The following is a 22,653-nucleotide window of genomic DNA, read 5'->3' on the forward strand; positions in this document are numbered from 1 at the left end:
TTGTTTTTATCGTAAACATGAGTAGCTAAATACCCTGTGCTAGGATGTAGGGAATCTGTAGTGTAGGCGGCATTAGATTAGTATGACCTAGAACGCGCCACGGTCGATCGACTGGGTTCCCTGGTCGATCGACCGGCCACGTGAGATCAGCTTCGTTTTAATTAATTAAATTTCTATATTTGACGAATTGAGTGCACGCGACTAGTTGAATGTTTAGGAATTGACCGACCCGATGAGATCGAAAGATAGGGAAGGGAAATAGACTACCTAATTAAGACGACTAAATTAATGAGATCGAGAGATAAGTTAATTTAGACCTTTTTAGTCATTTTTCAGGACGAAAGTTAGCATTAGTGATATTAGGGACCTGTGGCGAGATCGAAAGATGCTACTTGTTAGGAATGGACCGAGAGGACTTCTTATTTTCCCGTCTTACGTGATTGTTTTAGACCTACCTAGTTACTGCCGCCGAAACTATAGTGAACCGACCATCTTAGCACCCTTTTAATATTTGATTTCATCTGTTTATTTAGTTTACTTTTCATTTACTGCCTTTAGTTATAGAACAACTCAAATCAAATCCCCCTCACATTTGTTACTTTAGACTTAAATAAAACAACTATTAATTGTATCGCCTCTCTGTGGTTCGACCCTGACTGCCACTATCTATAGTAGTAGTTTGGACTATAAATATTATTTTTGTTGCATACAACGACAGGCATCAAATTTTGGCGCCGTTGCCGGGGAGGCAATTGTTTAAAATTTTTAGTTGTTTCTATTTTTAGGCTTTCTCTTAGTTTAAGGGACATCTGTTCCTTAAACTATTCTCATATTCTACTTGTAGTTTTTTCTTATGCGCAGGACACAGAGTGGTGAATTACTACCATTCAATCCTGAGATTAAGAAGACTTTGCGTGAGTTGAGACGATCATCTAGAGTATTGCCGACAGAGGAAGAACTGAGTACTCTGTCTAGTTACTACGAGAACGAGCTGTTTGAGGAGGATCCACCTTCGTCACCTATTTCTACTTCCTCAGCTGAGACCGTCACATCTCCAGACACGACTGAAGAAGCGAGTATAGCCAGTCACTCTGAGCCGACAGCTGAGAATCTCTATAAGGGATTCGCATTACCAGGGACGGATAGAAAATTCGAGCCGAAACCGTCTTATATCAACTTGGTTGAGAGGAACCAATTTGGGGGAGCTGCAAATGAAGATGCAGCCAAACATATGGAGACATTCATTGACTACTGCTGTTCCATACCCCCACCAACCGGTGTGACCCAAGACCAGGTGAAGGAGACTATGTTCATATTCTCGTTTCGTGATGCTGCAAGGGAGTGGTACCGGGATCTGGATCAAGCTGCTAACGGGATAACTGACTGGAATTCGCTGGCCCTAGCATTCTACAAGAAATATTTCTCTGCCTCGAAGACAAATGCCATTAGAGTTGAGATCACGAGCTTAAAACAGGATCCTGATGAGAATTTTCATGAGGCGTGGGTCCGTTTCAAGAAGCTGGTGCGAACTATTCCGCACCATGGGTTCGAGAAATGGTGCCTATGCAATCAATTTTATAATGGGCTTTATGACGATCAGAGGGCTATCCTGGATGCGGCAGCAAATGGCAGATTCCAGGAGAATGTTGGAGAAACTAAGGGGTGGAAAATTATTGATGATTTGGCCACCCATAAAGCTGAGTATGGAAATTCCAGGGGAAATCAAAGGAGAAGTGTTGAATCCCCTTCAGAATCGCATTAGAGGCTCTTACGGCGAGATTTGATAAGTACGAGTTGGGAGGAGCTTCAAAAGGAGGGATCTATCATGTGAATGCTGTTTCAGACGGTCCTTTCTTCTGCAAGAGATGTGGAGGAGAAGGACATGTTGTAGAGAACTGCAGCAGTCCCTATGAGTCTTGTGCTGCCTTTCAACATTATAGGCAGACAAACACTTATTTTGAGCCGAATGTTCATCCGAACTTGAGGTCGAGTAGCCAAAATGTCCAGAATCCGACTCCACCCCCACAGCAGCAGCAGCAGAATTATGTGCCCCCTCATAAGCAGCAGCAGCCATATCGAAAGCCTTCGTATGTTCCTCAGCAGCAGAAGCAGTCCCATGGCTCCGGTTTTACCGAGTTAAAAAATTTGTTGCTAAAGGAGTCTCAAGCTAGAGAGGCCGGGATGAAGATGTTGGAGAGCCAAATCGCTCAATTGGCTAGCAAGAATGCAACTCGAGCTCCGGGGCATTTACCGTCGCAGACGGATCAAAAGGAGACCCTTAATGCTATTACTTTGAGGAGTGGGTCCACCCCTGAAGGGCCCACTATGGTCGAGGATGTCACTGAAAAAGATGAGGCGGAACCAAGTAAGAAGAAGGCTCTAACGAATAATAGCAAGAAAAAGACGATCAGTAGGTATGTCAGTCGATCGACTGACATACCCAGTCGATCGACCAGTCCGCGAAGTGACACAGCTACTGTTCCTGTAGAAGTCAGTCGATCGACTGACGTTCATGGTCGATCGACTGACTACGCTGCTGATGGTGAGTCTTTTCGTCCTCCAATGCCAAATAACTTGAGGGACCACTTGTTTCGGGGTACGACTACTCCGAAAATATTGAGGCAAGACCCAAATACTGATGGGTCAGTTCCGGTTCCGAAATATGATCCGATGACGATTAATGGCTCATTCTTGAGATGGTCTGAAGAGGGTTCAAGCTTCAACAAAGAGAAGGTTGTGGATTTTCAGCCTAAATCCACCGATGCCGGTATGAGAGACTTAGAGGAGAGGGCTAAGTTACTTCTTACAGCCCCCTATCCAGAGAGATTATTGCCGACGAAGGAACAGGTATCATTTAACAAATTTGAAAATGTTATTCGCAGCTTGAATGTACAGGTTCCTTTTCTTGAATTAGTTAATCAAGTGCATGCTTACATGAAATTTATGAAGAAACTTTTGTCTAAAAAGAAGTCACTTGAAACTGTGCAATCTGTCGCACTAAATGAGGAGTCATGTTCTTATTTGACCCATACTGCACCTCACAAGCTAGAGGACCCAGGTAGTTTTTCAGTCCCATGTAATATTGGCACCTTTCCTATTGAGAAGGCATTATGTGACCTAGGAGCCAGTATTAGTGTAATGCCTTTAAGTCTTGCTAGGAAGTTGAAATTTACTAGGTTTGCAGTTACAAACATGACAGTACATATGGCTGCTCGATCTGCGGTCCAGCCTATAGGAGTCTTAGAGGACATTCTCGTGCAAATAGGAAAGTTCTTTTTCCCTGTTGACTTCGTTGTGTTAGATATGCCCGAGGATGCTCACATTCCTATCATTCAGGGTAGACCATTTCTGCACACTGCTGGTGCAGTTATAGATGTTGGCTCAAGGACATTAACTTTTAAGGTAGGGAAACATTCCATTGTCTTTGCCCAGACAGCTAAGAAGAAAGACCCCATGTGGCCAGTCACTTGTAATACCGTTTCTGAAAAGAAATCCTATTTTGTGCTTTCTGACATGCCTGCCTCTATGCCTATTCCTGTTGTAACACCTCCGCCCCAGATTGGGAGCAAATTGGAGGAAGATTTTTCTGTTTTGGATATTGCAGGAGCTGGTTTTGGGAAGGAAGAGCCGCATGTTGCTCGGTTGTGAAGGAGCCAATCGTTCAAAGAGGCGGCTTAGGATGTCTTAGCTATGGCACTGATGAGGAGCCTGATGAGGAGCCAGTCAAAGTGACGGAGTCCGATTTGGATTTTGACGAGTCAGATGAAGTTATTGATTGGGGAGATGCCGAAGCTATTGATCCGTTGAGTTCTGCGGATGTTGAAGTTGATAGGAGTGCAGCTGAGGAGATGAGCACTGTAGAGGCTACTTCTTGTAGCCAGAAGCCGAGCAAGTGGGCCATTCCGTGGCCGTTCTTGATCAACTATTAGTTGATTAAGACTTTTCATACATTTTATTGCTTATGTTAGACTCTTTTTATTGCTTTTGTGTGCGCGAGACTTCGCATTTTAATAATTTTGCTTAGGATTTTAAATACTTTAGACTTTACATTTGGGTTTTGCGCAATTTTGGGCGCGTTATTATGTGTATTTGCAGGTTTATAGACCTTGTTAGCTCAATTTATTGAGCTAATACGAAGAAATCAGAACTTATAGCAGGTTTTTCAGTCGATCGACTGCCTCCTATGGTCGATCGACTGAGCTGCGAATTCCAGGAGCTTCAGTTCCTGTTCACTATGGTCGATCGACTGGGTGATGTGGTCGATCGACCGCCCTGCGCTGTTGTACCTGTTTTCGATCATTCCCCTGCTGTGTTTGGTCGATTTGCGAAATTTAGGGAGTCTTTTATTCGCTTTATTCTCTGACTCATTTCTGTTTTCTTCTGTTTCTCTATTTTACACATAATTTTGCGTTTAATAAATTGTTTTCTCGGATTTACGCGCGGTACTTTTGCTTCTTTTCAGGTACCTATGGTAGCACTGCTGGCTACTGAAACCTCCTAGCTCACGCTGGTTTGGGGAGGTTTCCTTTTGCTGCGCTTAAAGTCTTGTGAGTTTCCAAGTTCTTACTTCATGTCTTAATTAGTTACTCCCTCCGTCCCGGTCATTTGTTATCTATTTCCATTTTGGGGTGTATCATTGAATTGTTATCTATTTCTACTTTTGGTAAGTTTTATATATAAAGGTAGTGTGCAAGTGGATAAAATAATAATATTATATTACTTTGTTAGACATCCACTTGCATTTCCTTGGTCTTTGTGCTATATACAATAGATAACAAATGATCGAGACGGAGGAAGTATTATTTATCGCAAAATTCTCGTTTCCCTTTTATTTCATTATATGATTTTGCACAATGGGGACATTGTGTGATTTGGTTTGGGGAAGGGTTTTGCATTGCATTCGCGTGTTTTATTGCATTTCTGTTTCACGTTTATTGCACTTCAGTTTGCATTTGTTATTTCATTACCTATATATATACAAAACAAAATCCAAAAAATTGAAAAATTTCAAAAATTCAAAAAATGCACGTTTATTTTAGCATTTAGGTCAAGTCGGAACGGTAGTATTTCAATGATGACATTGCATTTGCATCTGTTTTTGCCTAAGCCTTGCTTAATTGACATGTTATTAGTAGAATCATTTGCATAGTCTACGAGTTTTCGTTAATTTACTCGCTGAATCTTGAGACTTGACTTAGATTTTTGGCAAACTACATCATTTTCTGAGATTTAGAGCCTATAACTGGTGACATTCATGACCAGTTCATTTAGGAATATGAGTAGTGTAGATACCCAGTATCTGCTGAGACTCCAACAAACACCCGATGATTATCAGACTACAACATGTTTTGGAATCGCGGCGTTTGATCGACAGTTTGTGTACAACTTTACGTCGGAAAACTTAAAACGATTTCGAAAATAAAACATTTCAAAACATTTCAAAAATACCTGGAGTGTTTAATGCACGGCGACGGGGTCGCGATGACACTAACTAGAGTCAAAACCGACACCGGACCAAAAACTGACTCGAAAATTCAAATCCCGACTCCAACAACGAGTCAAACCGAGTCAAACACAAAAACCAAAACATTTCAAACCTTCTACCTTAAGTTTTCCCGGATTCATGTTGGTCAAGTACCAAACATGTGACTACAAAACCTAGGATAGAACAAATCATGATTGCGTTTGTTGTGAAAGCGACAACACAGCTCAAAGACTCGCGACGTGGCTCGCGCCTCTTTGAGCAGCCCAAGTGGCCACGTCGCTCAAAACTCACACAACCACTCATTCTCCTATAAATACCCCTCAAATGCCACCCATTTGAGACTTACGCGAGTGTCCGCCCACTCTTTTCTCCCTTAAAATTCTCGACTCGACTTCTTAAGTCACAACCCGACGCGTATTTAGGACCTACTGATCGTAAACACGAGCCTTACACATTGTTTGGTACCGTCATCGTGCATTAAATCACTTGACCGACCATTTCGACCACTACACCATCACTAAACTTTTAAAACACTCTTTTACTTACCAAAACGGTTTTAAACCGAGTTTTTTCCGATCAAACGAGTTGTTACACTTACGTCAATCACTCGCCATAACCAAACATGTAAGTATGAGGGTGTAAAAATCCTCTTTTATTATGTTTTCATTTGTTTCATGACTCTAGCATGCTAAAACATGCATAATATGAACCAAAACATGGAGTAAACGAGCCAAAACCGATTTTTGGTCTGAGGCAGAAGCCCCTAGGGTCGCCAACTGGCTCGCGCCTAAATGGGGTACTCAGACCAGAGATCAACCGTATTTGTTCTCGTCATTTCCTTTGGTCCATTTTTCATATTTGTAATCGGTTTCACCATTTCAAGTATTTTCGAACCATTTTTATTTTATTTCACATGTTTTAACCATAAAGCATTTTTCACCCTTGGTTCTTCATACCATGACGGTTAAATCCGTGTTTCGGTGATAATATTTGGTTAATGACATTTAGAAGGTATTTTAAAGCCTTTTATTTCATTTCTTCACATTTTTCAAACAAACATATTAGTCACCAACACAAAATCATCCTTGGTTCTACGTACCATGCCGGATTTTAACCCGGGTACGATGACGAGTATCGACTAATTACATTCAAATGAACTTAAAACAATTAGTCCATAATCATTTTTCAAAACTATTCATGTCAAGTTTGTCAAATCGAACCCGACACCGAATATTTTCAAATAATGATGATTATTCGAGTCTAGTTCTTCAAATCAACAAATGCGGTCTAAACGACCCTTTCAAAATCAAACCGGGTTCAAATACCCATTTTCAACACGTTTTATAACGTTTTCTAAATATTCAGAACATGGCATACAACCGTTGGCTAACCCGCGCCTCAAGCAGGCTCCCCATTTCTCATTTTCAAAACCAGAGGGATGCCCCTTTACACCGGCGGCTGGCCCGCGCCTCTTATAGCCGTCCTGTGCGTGGGGCACATTCCCTTCAAAGATTAGTCTAGGACGATCCCGACTCCGGCTAACCCGGATATAGGACGGATCAGACGACTATTCGATTATTCAAAATCATATTTGCAAAATGCCTTACTAAGACAAATGGATCATGTTATGCACCCTAAACCTAATACGGTAAATGGATGTTTAATTTCCGTCTTGCATGCAAATCAACCATTAATCTAACTCGACATCTTATACTTGATACTTGGATTAAATCAACCGACTTAGAAAGCTCTCACATGTTAGGTTTAAATCATTGGATGCGCATTCATGCATTTAAACCGTTTTATCAACTTTTGCATTCAACCAACCAAGATCGATCAGTAGAGGCCGCTAAATGCGGGCGGGATTGGGTGTCTGATTAAAGGGCTTCCCAATACGTACCTTCACCTCTTACTCAGAAACTTTGGATAGTGGACGACCTTATCCAGGGCGTATGAGAGTCATTCTAGAGATAGGATGCTAAAGAGGGACGATTTCCTTATCTTTAGTACCTATGTCAAAAGCTGCTTTGTGCTTCGATTTGACCGAGGTATAAAGTGGAATTCGAACGGGTTCCAGGCATCCCACAAATGCTTGGTGGCGACACCGAACATCTCTAATCGTTTCGAGACCCTTACTGAGACGAAACCGACCGATCTAAAACTATCCGGTCGAAAGAATTTTTACGCTGCTGAGCGTGGCGTTCAAAAGACCGCTGCATGTCCACAGATTGGCTTGGCGTGCAGGTGGCCCGTGACTACGGATTGGCAGGTGGCCCAAATCCACAGACCAAGACATGGCCCATGTCCACAGATTGGCGACTCCGCTGGGGAAAACTAGGACACTTACGTCTTTGTGATCCCTAGATGGTGAGACTCGAACGAGGTCTTTGTTGGAATGCATTAATTGATATTACGGTCACGGTCGGGTTCCTTGTCCGGGCCCACAACCTAACCCTTTTCGACCAATTGGCTCGTCCCGTCGGCGTGAGTTTTCTCATCCCCGCGTTTCGAATCCCGATTGAGTCAAGCATACCATTGACGTTACACATTTATGTTTCGTCAAAGAGCTTTCATCACTTTTGAGCACGAGGCTAGGGCACCCTCCTTACACATTTTGTTTGGATTGGTATCCCTCTCGCAAATCGGGGTTTGATTGCTTGGTGTGTAACCCACCCTTTTAAGCCAAAACCCGTGTCAGCATAATGCATAATATAATGAACTGTGAGTGCTTATGTGCTATCTGATCATAAGTCCTTCCGTGTCATTTTTCAAACTTTCAAAAACACCCTTTTTGCGCCGTTATAATGGCCATTTCAAACTCGGTCTTACGCCGACCGATGCACGCCTTTCTAGGTCGTCGTAATGACGATTTTCAAACTCGATTTTGTATAACCATTTTAACACGCCTTTCTAGGCCGTCGTAATGACGATTTTCAAACTCGGTTTTGTATAACCATTTCAACACACCTTTCTAGGCCGTCGTAATGACGATTTTCAAACTCGGTTTTGTATAACCATTTCAACATGCCTTTCTAGGCCGTCGTAATGACGATTTTCAAACCCGGTTTTGTATAACCATTTCAAATCACCTTTTTACGCCGTTATAATCGCTGCGTCTAGACACGGATTTAAACCCGTTTCGCGCCGACAATGGCTTTCTTTCAAAACCCGAGAAAAGCACACACCCTTTTCTCGAGACACTTTCGGGATCCCGAGGACCATGCACCGTCCCCGAGACCTCTTCAAACATTTCAAACTCGATTTTCAAAACATACAATTTTGAATTTCAAAAAACCGTCTTGGGAAACAATGCACTGTTTTCCGAGCCGACTCAAACTCAAACCGTCTTTTGCAAATAAACTTAAGACAACCTTTTCATTTGATCGACTTGCGGAGATCTTTATCTTCGGAAGCCGCCCTTTAAAGCGACAAATGAATCTTTTTGAAAATTTTTATTTTCAAAAACTTTAGTCCACCATTCCAATTTTGCCTCGTGTCTATCGAGTCAAAGCAAACGTACTTATGGGTCTTTACTTATGAGTCGTCTCACCACGAGACCCGTCCAATGGCGTCACGCCGTCATGATTGGACTCGTGTCAAAGGTTCGGTCAAACACCGTCACGTCATAAATCGAGTCAGCACCGAGGGACCACACACGGTCACCCCGTCTTGTTGAGTCAATCTTTGTCTCGTCCTCTGTGTTGTCTGCGTTCAGTCTTGGAACCGTGTCGGATTGAGTTGTAATGTGAGCCGTTTTTCTGCCTCAGAGCCATGGCCCCGTCTTCAACTTCGTCTGTCAACCACAACAACAATGATAACAACAGAGATGTCACAACCGATCGCCTAGCCACCGCTTACCGCTCTTAAGGTCACCTAGATCACGTCGAGACCCGTATCGACGCCCGGAGAACAAGGAAATTGGGGAACATAATACCCCACCTCGATCAAAGCGAGAAGAGGTGAAACTCTTGGAAGAACAGCTCCTAGCCCGGGGTAACAATATCCACCTTGAAAATAACCGAAGGTTCGAACCTGTTGGGGACCAGTTACCTCACAACTTCACCCTGACTGGTGTGCCTAAGTTCAAGGGAGCGGAGGACCCACTCAACCACATCCGTGCTTTCAAAGACTACATGGCCATTAAGGGGGTCAAACAGGAACTTTTTACCAGGATCTTCCCATCCTCTTTGGAGCCGATTCCTCGCCAATGGTACTACTCCTTAGACCCGAAAAACCTTACCACTTGGGATGAGATCGCAGTTGAGTTTGCCAAACAGTATGCCGACAATATCGAGATCCAGGCCAACACCCGTACTCTTGAGGTGCTAACCCAAAACGATAAGGAAGGATTCACTGAGTTCCTAACCCGTTGGAGGAGGGTGAGTACTCAGTTGGTCAGTAAGCCGAGTGAATCAACTCTGGTGGAAAAATTCGTCAACAACCTCCGCCCGGTTTATGCCAACCTACTGAGGTATCAGAATATCAAAACTTTTTAAGATCTGCGCAGTTACGGGGACACGTGCGAGGACGACCTCTGAAAGGGTGTCTTAGCAAAGACCAGTGGCAGGGGTTATCAAGGATCCACCTCAACCGGATCTCGCCCTTACGGTTAGACAAACAAGATTGATGAGGTTAACCTCGTCGAACCATCTGCCAAGAAAACTGAACGCCCCCAGAGAGTGTTCACCAACATAGGGTCAACTTATGCAAGTGCCCTGAAAAGGCTCATGGACCAAGGGAAGTTACAACCGATCGGACCCACCCCGGACCCGGCCGACGCCAAGAAATCCCGATTTTGGAACCCCAACGCCTACTGCCAGTATCATCGAGGGAAAGGGCATGATACCGAGAATTGCTTCAAACTCAAGCACCTCATTCAAGATATGATTGAGAAGGGAGATTTGCCTATACTCCCACCAACTAAGTCGAACAACAAGACGAACCCCCTGGGAATTCACGCCATCTCTGACGATGAGCCAACCCTAGACTGCTCTCACCTCATCCTACCAGTGGACGACGAGGTGAATGCTTTGGAAAAGGATCCTTCAGACGGAGTGTTTGTGTTCAGTGCTGCCACTATGCTCACAATGTTTCAACGAGTTGAAGAGGCTATAGCCAGCCTCTCTGAGAGAATCACCCGACTCGACGACGCCTACCGTCGACTCATCTTCAATCCCCCAACACCGCGTCCGAGGGAGAATTCCCCAAGCATTCAAAACTACCCCCCCAGGATGGATTGCTCCCGCGACCATTCTGGCATAGACCTCACGAAAATCACCCTCAAAATAACTACCCCCATAAAAATCGCCCTCATAAAAATATTCCCCACAAGAACTACCCACCGAGGAATACCCCTCCAAGGTATCCTCGAGACCCTGAAATTAACGGCATATGGCGAGATGATATTGAGGATGTCTATATCCTCTTGGGGAAGGAAAAACGGACGAAGGAAATCGGACATCTCACCCGGTCCGGACGTCCCTATCAGAATCCGAGTAACCCAGCGGTCGTTCCAAAAACGAATGACCAAGTCGTCCCGGAAGTGGACACTCAACTAAAGGCTCCCGAGAAATCAATCCTGAAACAGCTCCAGAAAGCAAAAGCCGAAATCTCAATTTGGCAGCTGATCGCAACGTCTTTTGAGCATCGACAGGCCTTGCTGCAGGCCTTGGGAAAATTAATCGTGCCCTCCACCTCTTCCCCAGAAGAAATAGTGGCACACATGACGAGAGACGCCCCTGATCTGAGTAATCTGGTCGTCTTCTCCGACGAGGATATCCCCCTGTTCGGAGACAATCATAACCTGGCCCTGTACATCACCGTACAATGCCTCCAAAAGAATATACAAATGGTCCTCGTGAATGACGGTTCCGCCGTGAATGTCATTCCTCTCAAAACTTCCCACAGGCTGGGTATTAAGGAATCCGATTTAATCCCAACGAATCAAGGAGTACGCGCCTACGACGGCACTCGTCGCAAGGTCGCTGGGCTAGTCACTTTGACCGTCGCAACCGGGCCACTAGAAAGACAAACCAGTTTTCAAGTGGTCGACATCGACGCGTCCTTCAACATGCTCCTGGGACGTCCCTGGATCCACGCCGTCAAGGCGGTCACATCAACACTCCACCAAAAGATCAGGGTCCCCTTCAACGGGAAAACGATCATGATCCCCGCTTCCCCAATCAAAGCAGTTATGAGAAGAGGGGTAGCCTCCCAAGACATTGAGGAGGACGACAATGAAATGTGGGGTTTCCAAGCCGTGAACGCCATAACTGATGAACCTGCAACCTCTGAGGGTGACCCGTTCACCAACCTCACAATCAACTGTATCATGATGCGTCAGGGTTATTTCCCGGGTTTGCCGCTCAATCCACTAAAGGACCCATTGCCTCCCTTGAAACAGGCTAAGGTCCCCAACATTCCCTTTGGGCTGGGACACGAACCTACCAATGAAGACATCCAGGAGATGAACCTCCTAATCCGAAAACGCAAGAAGCACGGGGTTATCCTCCATCCCTACCACCTGACCCTCAACGGATACTTTGTCCCCGAGGGAGAGTCTGAACTCTACCACGGCTTTCCGGAGCCAATCTATGACTCTGTGGCCAGGGCTAGATACCCGGGAGTGGAAGTCTTCCAGGACTGCTACTTTATCCGCGACAACATCGAAGCTGCATCAATTGAGTCCAAACCGTCACCATGCCTTGACGGACAAGCTGTCACACTCCTCTTCGGGGAAGATAACATCAAACACCTCGACTATGAGGACATCATCAACATCGCCCTGAAAGACAATCAATTTGATCCAACCGCCTTGATCTCCGATACTGACCCGGAGAAAGCTACCCAGGGCTGGAGGAAAACCATCAAGTGGACCGATCGCCAAGGCCGCATTCTCAAGATAACAACTGGAGAAGGCCCTATGTTCAAAGAGAGAAGTGAAGAAGGATCGAGTCCGAGTCCGAGTCGGAGTCGAGTCGTCGTAGCTCTAACGCTCCCGATGTCCCGGTCAAGGTCCCCTTCCCACTGTTTTATCACAAAGTCGTGGCCGACTCGCAGGCCGAGTCTACTAGGGTCACCCCACTCCCATAAAAGGTGTCAACCTGGAGCCATTCCGGGGGCCACTTCCTCTGTCATGTCGCCCGATCGACCACGAGATGTTTGTCCTTTCCGAGCTTTTCGCTCGTGTCAACTTAATGAACGCTAAGTTTGCTTATAACTCGTCTCAATTTAACTGCAATGCAATTCTGAATGATTATGAGGAATTTGACTTGAGTGACTACCCACCTCACTTAGCCAAAGAACTTGACAAACGGGAAACCAGAACCCCCATCATTGAGGAAACCGAGCCTATTAACGTAGGAACCGACAATACACCTCAAGAACTTAGGATAGGGACAACCCTGGACCCCTCGGAAAGACAGCAGTTCATTGACCTCCTCCACGAATACAAGGACGTATTCGCCTGGTCTTACAGAGATATGCCTGGGATTGACAGAGAAATTGCAGAGCACCGGATACCCATTAAACCCGGGGCTAAACCCGTGAAGCAGAAGCTACGCCGGATGCGTCCTGAGTGGGCCCTAAAAATCAAGGAAGAGGTGGACAAACAGTTCAAGGCTGGCTTGATCAAAGTGTCTGAATACTCTGACTAGGTGGCCAACATTGTGCCGGTACCAAAGAAAGACGGAAGAATTCGGGTTCGCGTCGACTTCAGGGATCTGAACAAGGCGAGTCCAAAAGACGACTTCCCTGTGCCCCATGTTGACATTCTGGTGGACAACACTGCCGAACATGCTCTCCTATCATTCATGGACGGGTATGTCGGGTACAACCAGATTAAGATGGCAGAGGAAGACATGCACAAGACAGCATTCACCACACAGTGGGGTACATATTGCTACACGGTCATGCCTTTCGGCCTCATCAACGCCGGAGTAACCTATCAAAGAACCGTTACCACTCTCCTACATGATATGATGCACAAGGAGGGAGAGGTATATATCGATGACATGATCGTCAAATCAAAAGAACGGGACGGCCACATCAGTGCCCTCCGGAAATTCTTCGCTCGTCTGCGGAAATATAACATGAGACTAAATCCTCAGAAGTGTGCATTCGGGGTCACCTCCGGAAAACTCTTGGGACATGTCGTCAGCAAAAGAGGCATTGAGATTGATCCGACCAAAATCAAAGCCCTTCAACAAATGCCTCGGCCTAGGAACGAGAAGGAGATTCGGAGATTTCTCGGTCAGGTTCAATACATTAGCCGGTTTATTGCCAAGCTCACTATGATCTGTGAACCGATATTCAAGAAGCTTCGCGCCTCCGATCACACCGATTGGGACAACGACTGTCAGAAAGCCTTCGATAGGATAAAGGAAATCCTATCCAAACCTCCTGTCCTCATGCCACCTCAACCGGGGATTCCTTTATCCCTATACCGATCGTTACCAAACAAAACCATGGGAGCAATGCTAGCAAAAACAGGTTGGCAACGAGGAGCGAGCCATCTACTACATCAGCAAAAAGTTCATTGAGTACGAGACGAGGTATACCCAACTGGAAAAGACATGCCTTGCCCTAGTATGGTCAACAAAGAAGCTGCGGCATTACATGCTCAGCTACTCGGTCCACATCTACTCCAAGATGGACCCGGTTAAATACATCTTCGAAAAACCCGTACTAAACGGAAGGCTGTCTAGATGGACACTCATGCTGTCCGAGTTTGATCTCAAGTTTGTTTCTCTCAAGGTTATCAAGGGAAGAGCAGTTGCCGATTTCCTAGCAGAAAATCCCGTCAACGAGGATCCAACGACCGACACATGGTCACTTCCTGATGAGGACATCCTTTGTGCCGACTCTGACGCATGGGACCTATACTTCGATGGTGCATCTAATCAGAGAGGCTTCGGGGTAGGAATCCTCCTAATCTCACCAGAGGGAGAACATGTTCCGATCTCGGTCAAGCTGGACTTCGCCGTCACCAACAATGCCGCTGAATATGAAGCATGTCTCATCGGCCTACAAGCAGCCATCACACTTGGCATCATGGAAAATCTGATCTGATAGCTTAGCTCCCTACCGAGCAAAGATCAATCGAGAGGCCGAGTTCTTCGACCAAGTCGACTACTTCCACTTGCCACGAGAGGAAAATCAATTTGCTGATGCCCTGGCAAAACTTGCCGCGCTCGTCAACATACCCGACGACATGACATCGATGCCCCTATGTGTCGAGAGAAGGAGCGAGCCAGCTCACATTTGTGCCATTATCGACGACGAGGAAAGCCATGATGAACCTTGGTACCAAGCCATCCTCAATTACAAAACCAAAAACGAATTCCCTCCCAACTCTGATCAAAGAGGACAAAGAGACATCCATTTACTTGCATCACAATTCGTGATAAACCAAAATCAACTCTACAAAAGAACACCCCAAGGAATCCTCCTCCTTTGCATTGACCATCACAAGGCCAAGAAGGTCATGGGAGAGGTTCACGACGGAGAATGTGGCCCTCACATGAGTGCAATGATGCTTACACGGAAAATCATGCGGCTAGGTTATTACTGGACCACCATGGAAGCCGATTGCCGTAACTACGTCAAACATTGCCATAATTGCCAAATCTTCGCCAACATACAACACATACCACCATCCATTTTGTACACCATGACATCGCCGTGGCCATTCTCAACCTGGGGCATCGACATCATCGGGAAAGTCAACCCGATAGGCACCAAAGGGCATTGCTTCGTCCTCGTCGCCATCGACCATTTCACCAAATGGGTGGAAGCACAATCATATGCAGTCTTGACCGCCAAACAAGTGGCCAAGTTCATTCAAAACAACATCATCTGCCAATATGGGGTACCCCATGAAATCATCAGCGATCAAGGCTCTTACTTCCGGGCGGAAACTCAAGCTTTGCTGGACAAATACAAAATCAAACGACATCGATCATCCCCCTGCCGTCCCCAAACTAACGGAGCGGTGGAGGCAGCGAACAAAACTCTTGTTACCATTATCAAGAAAATGCAAGACAACTACCGCGATTGGCCGAGCAAACTCCCATTCGCACTCTCGGGATACCGAACCTCCATTCGAACACCGACAGGCGCCACACCCTTCTACCTAGCATACGGTATGGAGGCGGTTCAACCGGTAGAGTTAGAGGTCACATCTCTACGCATCCTACTGAAGAGTCAAGTCCCTGAGGCGGAATGGACCCTTCGAAGGTACGAACGACTCACTCTTCTAGACGAACGGCGACTCAACGCCTTGCACAACGTCCAGCTATACCAACGACGTATACAACGGGCATTCAACAAGAAGGTCAAACCCCAAAACATCCGGGAGGGGGACTTGGTCCTCAAGTCAGTCCGAGCACCATTACCCGTCGATCCGAGGGGAAAATTCAAACCCAACTGGGCCGGGCCATACCTGGTCAAGAAAATATTGTCGGGGGGCGCAGTGAGACTGAGCGACCTAGATGGGGAGGACTTTACAAACCCGACCAACCTAGACCAACTTAAGAAATACTACCCTTGAACCCTATCAACCAACAACCTAGCCTAGTTTTGCAACTAGCAACGACCTCAACCCTTTTCAAGTCAAGTTCCTCAATATGTTCTGATTTGAAATTGCATGTTTTATCGAGTCTAAGCTGCGGCACCTTGCCCATTTCGAATGTCCTTTGATCCGTCAAAGTCAACGTCCATTTGCACTACAAAAACAAACCCCCTGAACTATGAGCATGGTTTGATTTCACCTCTTCAGGTGGATACGTAGGCAGTCCCTCTTATGCCTGAGGGATACAACCACAAAACCCAATTCAAATTCACAAAAATTTCGAACTACGATCATGGTTTGATTTCACCTCTTAAGGTGGATATGTTGGCAGTCCTTTCTTACACAAGAAGGATACGGCCATCCCCATAATAAAAAAAACATCCCCACAATCAAAACATCCCAAAAAAAAAAAGAAAGGGAAAACCATTCCCTTTCCCACCAAAAATACAAAAATGAGCCTTTCTCCCTTTCCACAAAATACCACTTTCCCAAAGTGCAAACGTTTAGGACGATTCAAATCGAATTGCCTTTACAAAATGGATGGAAGAAACAAGCGTTCACAACTTTCCGACACGAGCAATCCTCTTATTTAATTAATAATGGGAGGGATGACAATTTCAAAAACAAATAAAGCTCGACGAGTCTACAACTTGTCGAAGCTAAAGTGTCAACTAACACACCTCACATAGTAAAACTAGCACGAAACACACAATAACTAGCTAGTACAACATAATAAAAACCTACAACAATAATACAACATAATAATAAAGCGGGTAATGGAGGTCTTCACTCTTCCATTCTACCCTTGCCTTTTCCCTCGGGGTACATCTTCCCCTTGTTCTTCTTGTTGCCCGCCTAGCATGGACTTCCTCCTCAGAACGGATCCTCAACGGATCTAAGACGGCGACGGCCTCCGGTCTAGCACAAGACCCCATATTCGACCCAAGACGAGCCAATGCACGGCCCACCATGTTCTTAAGGCCGGAACTCCTCCTCTTCGGTGGTCTCATCACATCGGGGGTAGCTCCATCAACATACTCCTCAAAGAAGGCACGGTTGGCCTTGCCAACCTCTCGATACTTCAAGTCGACAACCTCGTCCTTACGAAATTTGGATCTCTCTTCCAAGGACGGAGCACGTGACCACTTGACATAAGCGGGAGTCACCCATGTCGTGGCAACGGGTTTTGGCACCTCCCAAAGCGGCCGAGTGGCCCACCACCTTTCAAAGAATTCCACAAGCTCGGAATTCCGGAAAACGTTCTCAGCGGGCACCTTTAGTTGACGCCCCATTTGCCTCATGAGCCTTTCGGGATAAATGAAGGAAACAACCTTCAAGCCCACCACCATCAAAGAATAAGGACTAGCACCCGAAGCGGGCAACCCCGTGAAGGACCTCAAGTGCCACCACGGCACCACCCAACGGATATGAGGACCACCCTCCTCCGCCAACCTTGCGGCCCAATAGGCCTCAGTGGAAGCAAAACTATCCGGGTACAACTTCTTCCTCATGGTAAGATGACGGAAGGAATAAGAAGAAGGATTAACCGCAGGCTCTACATACCTTAGCCTCTCCAATAGCCACACTTGGAGGATCCTTGGCAATCCAAAAGAGGGAGCTTCTCCACAAGAGCCTTCCTTGTCCAAAGCTTGGGTAATCTCTCCAAGCACCAACCATGATAGATCTCTACCATGCTCCATTTGCTCAATCACATGAATAAGGGTCATGCTACCTTAGCATCTTGGCCCCTCCTTCTTCAAGACATCAACAAAGAGGTACACATGGACAAGGAAAAATGCAAGAGCCCTTCTCCTAGCAACCTCTGAGACATTAGCATCTAACTGATTCAAGAAGATGTTGATAAGAGCCAACATATCCACACCATGTGGAGCAAGAAGAAAGTTGACTTGGCTTGTTGACAAGCCCAACATGGAACAGAATTTCTCCTTGTAGCACAACCGAGTCGGAGGAAGCACCGGAGCACAACCCGGCCACCCACCAATGACTCCAACTTCTTCGGCAAGAGGACAAATTTCACCTTTCGGGAAAACGAAAACATGATGTTTCGAATCCCAAAACCGAGAACATGCTTCAAGAAACGAAGGTTGCACCTTGACTTGACGAAGCACCAACAATTGACCAACTCCCATGCAATCGATTTGATACTTCTCGGGAGGCGACAAATCCCGGCACCATTGTCGCAATGCGTTCTCAAAAGCATCCATGAAATATTTTTGTGGAAGATGAAGAGGTTTTGTAGAGATGTTTTCGTGTTTCGGATGATGAAACAATGAAGCGCAAACGTCCCTATTTATACAAACTGATCAGCGCACTTTTTCAGAAAAAGGGGAGAGCCGGCTTCCATCGCCAAGACGCTCGCGCCTCTTTGAGGCTTCCCCAGGATTCCCACTGTTGACTTGTCCCTTTCAACATGTGTTTTCTCCTGTCACCTCAAACCTCCCGCCAGGAAGCTCGCGCCTCTTCGGGATGATCCAGGAAATTTTGTGTTTCTTCACACTCACATTTCCTTGTTTTTGCGTTTTATGAAATCCGACACGGTTTCCATGACGCAGCTTTAAACATACGGATTTTTCTTTCTTTTTTTTAAGGGGGGAAGGGCTAGTCGCCCCGATCCGCGATGGATCGTTTCCATGTCAGTCGAAATTCCGAAAATTTTTCGCTTTTTCGCAAATCAAAAATCAAAATCGAGAATTGATACGACGTCAATTTTCCTCAAAATTCAAGCACTCACAAATTCGAGTCTTGACCTCAAAAATCAAAAACCAAAAACCAAATATACTCGCAAAAATCCTTTTCTAACATTCTTTCCTGACAGTTTGAGTTTGAATTTTTCGAGTCGCAAATCAATAATTTCGATGCAATTTAATTCACGACACGAGTTAATTGCTCAAATTTTCAAATCAATTCCTTTTGAATTCCAAATGTGACGATTTGTCACGGAATTTTCAAAATTTCAATTTTAACTTCAAGACATCTTGGTTAATTTTTGATTTTCAACCAAATGCTTCTACGTGTTTACGTTTTGCGTATGTGCTATCTGTTGCCTGTTTTCTACACTAACGATGCAGGAACTGATGCAAAGCAAAAGGAGAATCAACAGCCGACAGCGCTCCTCCGAAACACAACGCAAAAAAAAGCCAAAAATCACAAAATAAACCACAATCCAAAAAACACATATATACAAACCGCCTTATGCCAAATACATCGGCAAACGTCTATCATACAGACACCGGCCTAAAACAAACGTCTATCATACAGACACTGGCCTAAAACAAACGTCTATCATACAGACACTGGCCTAAAACAAACGTCTATCTTACAGACACTGGCCTAAGACAACGAACTGGGGGCTATCCGCCACCTACCGAACTAAGCACTCTCTATCCTCTCAAACGGAAAAGAAAGAGAACAACATGAGAAACAGAGGAGCAACAGCGAAAGCAGAGGAGGTTACCATGACGATAACCCCCCGCTCCTGCTCCATGACAAAAAAGAAGATGTGTCTTGCAGGACTTTGATGATGAGGAGGCCAAGAACCATGACGCGATGCACCATTCCGACATCGAACCCCACTCATCGCCCAATTTGTCTATGAGCCACAACGAAAAGGACAAGCCGGCCATATCAGCCGCCTCTCCTCCTCTACGTAAGCATCCTCCACCACCGCCTCGAATACGGCAGCCTCCTCGGCCGCTACAGCCCCTTCAGGATCGTGTTCCTCCTCCAAAACCTCAACAACGGACCCCATCGGTCCCAGACGATACCCTGCGATCAAAAAACAACAAAAAAAAATGTCAGCCGAAATTTCGGCATTACGACGGCATGAAATGGATAAATCCAAAAACAAAAAAATACAACCTGCAATACAAAAAACAAGGGGCAGTCCTGCCCCAAACCATTCACACAAAAAACGACTCGCCCCTCTTTTCAAGCAAAAGACGAGTCCAAACCACAAAAACGGCATTTCAAGATCCATACAAGGTCCGCCAACAACCAAAAATACACTCCCGACACAATGGGGTATTTTTCTACGGCTCAAAAAGGCAATTCATATGCTAATTTGAGCCCAAACCGGTCAAAATTCAAAAACGACCGCAAAAGGGCAAACGTGATTCTATCACGCCTCAAGGTGACCTAAAATACCAATAAGGTCCATTTCAAGGCAAACTGACTCAATTTAAGCCCAAACAGGCGCTTATTTGGTTAGACGTAAGACCGTCGCAAAAGGCGAAAATCCAATTTTGCCCACAAACATCCAACGAAGGTCCTTAAATGGCAAATACGGGTTTTCCCAACTACAATGCAACCTAGTGGGACACACTACCTAAGCAAATAAACTTGGCATTACAAAATGAGGCGGTTTCTCGCCTCACTCACGTTTTTCGAGCATAGGGAGCAGGAACGGGGGACCAAAATGCAAACTTAAAGCGCCCCTATACTCCTAAACAGGTTTCTAACCTAATGCAAGCATTAATTTCACTCGAAATGGGCTCAATCAAAAACGCCCAATTCAATTTTCTAGGGCAAAATTTCGCCCTAATTCAATCAAGCTAAAATCAACAAATTTGAATGGATTCAAGAGGAAATACATACCTTGAGATGACATTTGTTGACAATGGCACAAGTGAAAGCAAGCTAGATGGTCCTTCAATGGCGATTTTGCGGGATTTTGGAGGTTGAAGATGAATAATCATCCGCAGCTCAACCTCGCGTCTTTTTAACAGAAAATAGGGAAGCCGGCTTCCATTGCCAGATGGCTCGCGCCTAAACCAGGCCTCTCCCTTGCCTTTTCAGCGAAATTTGGGCTTAGACCCAATTTCCACACAACGAATTCGAGTTTTCGTTGACGATATTGAATGTCGTCATTTCCTCGAAAACAAACAAAACCAAATAGTGAAAATTCAAATTCGCTATTTTCAAAAATTTCAAGCAGACGGCGATCAAAACCGTCAGCTTCAAAAATAATGGTGAAATCAAATTCGCTATTTTCCTTCAATTTCAAAATAATAGCGAAAATTCAAAATCGCTATTTCCTCAAAATCCAAACAACGGCAATTAAAACCGTCAATTTCAAAAATAATAGCGAAAATTCAAAAACCGCTATTTCTCCAAATTTCAAGCAACGGCGGCACATAAACCGTCACTTCAATCAATAGTGAAAATTCCAAATTCACTATTTTCATCCCATGTCAACGGTGGCACGTAAACCGTCACTTCAATCAATAGTGAAGATTCCAAATTCACTATTTTTTTCAAATGTCAACGGCGGCACATAAACCGTCACTTCAAACGCAATAGCAAACTCAAATTTGCTATTTTCCTTCGAAATTAGAACAAACGGCGATCAAAACCGCCACTGCAAATTCAAGCCAACGAATGGTGCAGATGTCAAATTCACTATTCTTTCAAATACCAGCAGGGGCTTCCTCGCGGAACCCGCTCATTCCAAAAACAGCGATAGTGAGAATCCATACTCACTATTTCCCCAGCGACATCACGAGTTCGCTACTTTCAAAACAAGCCCATTCGACGCGGCTATTCCCATGGTCCATTAACCGACCGTACATTTGGCTGGCGAGCCTTTGTCCGCACTCTTTCAAGGACACATCCCGAAGATGCCTCGGGTACATTTCCTTATCATGGCTGGCGAGCCTTTGTCCGCAATCTTTCAAGGACAGATCCCGAAGATGCCTCGGGTACATTTCCTTATCATGGTTGCCGAGCCTTTGTCCGCAAACATTCAAGGACAGATCCCGAAGATGCCTCGGGTACATTTCCTTGTCATGGCTGGCGAGCCTTTGTCCGCACCCTTTCAAGGACACATCCCGAAGATGCCTCGGGTACATTCCCTTACAACGGCTGGCGAGCCTTACAACGCATCGCGGCTGGCGAGCCCTCCTCACATACGCACCACAGCTGGCGAGCCTTTATCCGCAAACGCGCAAGGACATATCCGAAGATGCCTCAGGTATGACTCCTTCTTATGGCTGGTGAGCCTTTGTACGTAGTCTAACGGACTTTAAACGACCCGCACGGACAGTCGACAAACCCTAAAATGTTCCCGACGACAGGTCCTTGACTCGTACCCTCGAGTCGCTTTGGCGTCGCCCTTCCCGACGGCAGGTCATTGGCCCGAATATTTTCGAGCCGCCTCGACGTCGCTTGGGTCTCCAGGTTGTAATCTTCGATTGACCTGGGGGATCTACTTTGACTTTCGCCCTGTCTAAGCTCAGTCAAAGTGGGGGCTCTGTAGATACCCAGTATCTGCTGAGACTCCAACAACCACCCGATGATTATTGGACTACAACATGTTTTGGAATCGCGGCGTTTGATCGACAGTTTGTGTACAACTTTACGTCGGAAAACTTAAAACGATTTCGAAAATAAAACATTTCAAAACATTTCAAAAATACCTGGAGTGTTTAATGCACGGCGACGGGGTCGCGGTGACACTAACTAGAGTCAAAACCGACACCGGACCAAAAATCGACTCGAAAATTCAAATCTCGACTCCAACAACGAGTCAAACCGAGTCAAACACAAAAACCAAAACATTTCAAACCTTCTACCTTAAGTT

At 45.4% G+C, this 22,653-nt stretch overlaps 1 non-coding gene across 1 annotated transcript; it reads right to left on the reverse strand.

The window, feature by feature from the left end:
- Positions 1-1,441: 1,441 nt before the first annotated feature.
- On the reverse strand, positions 1,442-1,548 carry LOC141588869 (small nucleolar RNA R71). The gene has a single exon (XR_012519836.1). It is a non-coding gene; the product is annotated as a small nucleolar RNA R71 (small nucleolar RNA).
- Between the last annotated feature and the right edge of the window lie 21,105 nt (positions 1,549-22,653).

Source organism: Silene latifolia, chromosome 6, assembly GCF_048544455.1.
Source record: "Silene latifolia isolate original U9 population chromosome 6, ASM4854445v1, whole genome shotgun sequence".
NCBI lineage: Eukaryota > Viridiplantae > Streptophyta > Magnoliopsida > Caryophyllales > Caryophyllaceae > Silene > Silene latifolia.